The following is a 5664-nucleotide window of genomic DNA, read 5'->3' as shown; positions in this document are numbered from 1 at the left end:
ACCCCCGCAGTTTAAAAATGAAAACAGTTAAGAGACTCACTGAAGTGCATCTCGAAATAGTATCTCCCAGTCAACCTGCTGCGTAACGACCTACACGTACTAACTTCTATTAGACGGACGGCCGTGCCTTAGCTTAAGTTTTTGGGAAATAGTTAGACAACTATTTTGTATTTACACTTCTTAATTATGTATAAATTATATTCCTTCCCAAGGATGGGGGTTTTAATACATGTGCTTTTTTATAACTTCAGGAATACATTATTAAGTCCCACTTAATAAAATATATTTTAATTCATTTGTCTAAAACTTTCTATCTCCAAAATATACATATTTTTCCCAAAAATATTATATTTTATTCCATATAATTTTCCAAAATAATACTTTTATCAAAATACGCATGTAGGAGTATTTTCTAAAAATACATAAGTTACATTTTATGGTCCGTGTGGTAATAATAATACCGGTGTAACTTAAATATTTATTGTGAAGGCGTTGGTATTATTTTGGAGTCGTTACTGTTCAGTGTATTCCAGTAATATTATTTTTGCTCTAAAAATAATATTTATGTAGTTCACAAAATAATCATAAAATTCACACAAGTGTTACTATGAAAAATATATATTCTAAATATATATATTTAGCAAGTTTTATTTATGAAAATCCCACCTCCGACACTTGGAGATTTTGTAATAAAATCATGGCGAACTTTGTTTGGAAAAATAAGTTAAAAATATATTTATAGACACTTGTCATGAAAATATTCTAAGTGTTACTTTCTGGAAAAATTTCGCCAGAGTTTCCTCTGTAACTGGAGGTGGCCACGCTTACTAGCGTATCATTTTCTTTTCAAAATTCAATCAACAATTTTCCCATCATCAATAAAAAATATTCAAACATTAAACTAGTCAAAACAAGTATAAATCACAAACACATGAACTTGTAAGTTACGTAAAAATACATAGTAATCTTCCAACACTTTTAGTAGATCTTTCTATCTTTAAAAATAAAATCGGTTTCTTGAACACTTTATTTTCAAAGAACATGTAACTTTACAACTTCTTAGTCAAGAATTACGAAAATACTTCTTTGTTAAAACCTTTTGTCACACAAGTGTTTACACACTTGTTTGTTCACAAAATGCTTTTGTTTCAAGAAAGATCCGGCTTTTAAACATGATTTGCATCTTACACTTGGTTCTTCAAAAATACCACTTGTAAATCTTTAGATCTACTAGTTTAGAACTCCATTTTACAAGAAAAACTATTTTTACACAAGTTCATGTTTATGTATGAAAGGGTTCATCATCTTGTAACTTTCCTACTTAACATAATGCTAGTTCATGTTCTATGAATGAAGGGGTAAGGTCCCAAAAACCTCATAAAAAAAGATATGAGACCATACCACCAACTGGCCTTTCAACCTTTTAACCTTGCGCGGCCGCGCACTGGTCTTACAAAAGAAAGGAAGAGACCAACAAGCGATAGTCGCGCGCCTAAAGGAAAGCATAGAATCCTTGCGCCGCCTTCCATTGACAAAGGGTTAAAAACCCTAAGAACAATACTTCCGCCCAAATATCCAAACTTGGATACCATTTTACCCAGACTTGGGATTTACGCAGCTGTATGCACACCGTAAAGGTGTCACACCAGATTACAGCAGTAATCTTCTAGAAGGAATATGATCGTGCACCACCCAGACGGTTATAACCGTCTGGACACGTGTCATTATCACAAACGTCCTGAAATCACAACGATAGCATGTAATTGGAGAATGATCTCCATTTAAACCACTTTCCACGTGGCAATTCCCCAACCATAGATCAAGTCACGATCCGTGTGCATCCACATCAGGATCAAAAGCAACTTAACAAGGATTAAAAGGACTTAACGGAATGGAAAATAACCGCTACGGCGTTAGCATCTTCCGTCATCTTTTCAATAACAGATTTTCCCTCCCAAACCCCCGGTTATAAATAGGAGAACTCTTCAGGTATAAACTCAGATCACATTTCACTACTTAAATACTTATCTTCTCCGTTACCAATACTTATTCTCACACCGGAGTCGGGTCAAGGAGAGAACCCTCTTCTCCCCTTGACGAGGCTAACGGTGCTCTGTTTTGTAGAATCACCGGAGAAGGAACTCGGCTGCAACTGAATCAATTGAGAGAGAACTAACCTTTTATGCGGATTCAATCCCCCTAGATATCTCGGTTCCGACCATCTATCTAGTGTTTCTTCATTGGCGCCCACCGTTTTCTCAGTTTTTCTAGTTTCTATCTCGTTTCGATTCAGTTCATCTCATTTTTCTGTTTTTGCACATGGCAGAAAATTCATCTTCTCACCGACAGCCTGGTCCTCGACCAAACGTCGGAAATAATTCCCAAATAAAAGGATTCCCAGGACATAGGGTTAGCAGATCTCGAACTGCTTTAAACACAATCACCAGATCTAATCCCCCAAATATCAGATCTGGAGAAGGAATCCACGCGACATCGCCCAACATTGTTTAAACATCAAACCATCAGTAGAACCTGTTGTTCAGGGGAGGCGCAGCTTCAGCGAAGAAAAAGCAAAAGCAATGGACGAGCAAGTAACAGAGTTACTCAATGCGGGAATCTTGCGCAAAGTAAAATACCATACATGGGTTGCCAATCCAGTCATGGTACAGAAACAGAACGGCGGGTGGAGAATGTGTGTCGACTTCAAAGACCTCAACAAAGCATGCCCCAGAGACTGCTACGCGCTCCCAGAGATAGACAAGAAAGTTGATTCTTTAGCATCATTCAGATGGAAATGCTTTCTTGACTGTTATAAGGGTTATCACCAGGTCCAGATGAAAGAAGAAGATGAGGAAAAAACCGCATTCCGCACAGACAAAGGTATATATTGCTACAAAAAAATGTCGTTTGGGTTGCGCAACGCAGGCGCAACGTATCAACGCTTAATGGACACAATCTTTAGCGAAGATATTGGCAAAACTGTTGAAGTATACATGGATGACCTCGTCATCATGAGCCATGAGGAGGAGACAATGCTCAACAATATCCAGCGCACATTCGACTCTTTACGGAGCGTAAACTTAAAGTTGAACCCGACAAAATGCTCCTTCGGCATGGAAGAAGGAAAGTTTTTGGGTTTCATAGTTACAAAAGATGGTTTTAAGGTTAATCCAGAGAAGGTGCAGACCATTCAGCTAATGCTATCACCGGCAACAGTCAAGGAAATGCAAAGGCTCGCCGGGCGATTAGCAGCTCTGAACAGATTTTTGGCCAATCATGCGGCAAAATCCTATCCATTTATCAGTACGCTACGGAACTGCGGAAAGAAAACTCCTTTTCAATGGACACCTGAAGCGGAAGCAGCATTCAAGCAAATGAAAGAATGTTTAATCCAGTTACCAACGCTGACTGCGCCAAAAGAAAAAGAACCATTAATCTTATATCTGTCAGCCGCGGAGGTAGCAGTAGGCGCGGTATTAATGGTAGAGCGGGAAAATATCCAGACTCCAATCTACTACATCAGCAAAATGCTCACTGGCCCTGAAACTCGTTACTCAATGATAGAAAAACTGGTTCTAGCGCTAGTACACGCATCCAGACGTTTGCGTAGGTATTTTTCAGGCCATGTCATCACAGTACTGACAAATTATCATTTGGGCCAAATCTTATCAAAACCCGACATAGCGGGGAGGTTAGCTAAATGGGCCATCGAGCTAGGAGGCTACAACATTTTTACAGACCAAGACCAGCAATCAAAGGGCAAGTCCTAGCAGACTTCGCCACTGAAGTACCCATTGATAAAATACAAGAATGTGAGGCAATCCAGAACCCGACGCCTGTTTTTGACGACAGAGTCTGGACCTTACACACCGATGGTGCTTCCAATGACGACGGAGCAGGAGCAGGTCTCCGATTAGTCAGCCCGGATAATCACGAGGTCACATATGCCATACGCTTAGATTTCCAAAGTACCAACAATGAAGCAGAATACGAAGCATTTTTAGCAGGTCTTCGTCTAGCGCTCAAAATGGGAGCAAAAAACCTTGAAGCTAACGTCGACTCAAAACTAGTAGCTGAACAAGTTAACGGTCGTTGTGACGCAAAAGGCGAGGCTATGGCATTGTACCTTGAGCAGGCGCGAATGTTAATCAATCAATTTCAGACATTCAAAGTCAACCACATAAACAGAAGCGAGAACAAACATGCTGACGCGCTAAGCAAGTTAGCTGCTACTAGCTTTAAACACTTAGCAAAGGAAGTGCGCATAGAGGTACTATCCAATCCGTCCATCCACCTGAAACAAGTAAGCGTCATAGAAATGGGAAATCCATCCTGGATGTCTCCAATTATTTTGTACCTTCAACACGGAAAACTCCCAGAAGGAAAGGAAGAAGCCCGAAAAATACAACACAAAGCAATAAACTACGAGATGGCGGATGGCATCCTTTATCGGAAATCATTCATGGGTCCATTACTACGTTGTGTTGATAAAACAGACGCTCAGTATCTGGTCAGAGAAATCCACGAGGGATTATGCGGGATACACGCGGGACCGCGCATGGTCGTGGCAAAAATAATGAGCGCCGGATACTACTGGCCAGGAATGCACATGGACGCAGTTGATCTATTACGAAGATGCGAGGCATGTCAGCGCCATGCACCAAAGACACTTCGACCCAAAAATCCGCTAATTCCCGTTACTTCCGCCTGGCCATTCCAACAGTGGGGCATCGATCTTGTTGGCCCATTTCCCAATGCGCCAGGTGCAGTAAAATTCATCATCGTCGCGGTGGATTATTTCACAAAATGGGTGGAAGCTAAAGCTTTAGCCTCAACAACCGCAATGGTAATCCGCAAATTTATATGGGAACATATCATTTGCAGATTCAGGTTACCATTGCGCATTATTTCTGACAATGGTACAAACTTTGCCGCGGAAGACCTTCAAAAATGGTTCAAAGAAATGAACATTGAGCACAGCTTCGCCTCCGTCGCGCATCCTCAAGCGAATGGCCAGGTAGAAAGCATAAACAAACAAATCGTTGACGGTATAAAAGCGCGACTTGGGACAGCGCGCAGAGGGTGGGTTGACGAACTTCCCAGCATCCTCTGGGCGCATCGCACAATGCCAAAGACTAGCACCGGAGAAACTCCGTTCAGTCTAGTCTATGGGTCAGAGGCCGTCATTCCAGCTGAAATAGGCCTACCTTCACCGCGCATGTTGGCTATGGAGAAACAGAACAACGAACAAGAACGAAGGCTGGATTTGGATCTTCTGGAAGAAAGGCGCGAAAACGCGGCCATAGCAGAAGCAAGGTACAAATCCAAGCTAGAGAAATATTACAACGCGCGTGTGCGTATTTGCACCTATGTCCCTAGAGATTTTGTCTTGCGCGACAACGAGGCTTCAAACGCTGAAAAACCCGGCAAATTAGCGCCAAGGTGGGAAGGACCATACGTCATTAACGAAGTCTTAGGCAAGGGGGCATATACCTAAAAAGGGTCGATGGGACTTTAGTCCCCCGCACCTGGAACGCGCAACAATTGCGCAGGTGTTACATGTGAACCAAGCCTACAAAGCGAAAAGAACATACAGGCAATGTATTTCCTTATCTTATCTTGTATCACGAGCCTTGCGCTCTTATCAATACAAATATCACCTTT

Source organism: Helianthus annuus, chromosome 13, assembly GCF_002127325.2.
Source record: "Helianthus annuus cultivar XRQ/B chromosome 13, HanXRQr2.0-SUNRISE, whole genome shotgun sequence".
NCBI classification, from domain to species: Eukaryota; Viridiplantae; Streptophyta; class Magnoliopsida; order Asterales; family Asteraceae; genus Helianthus; species Helianthus annuus.
This window is presented reverse-complemented; position numbering follows the sequence as displayed.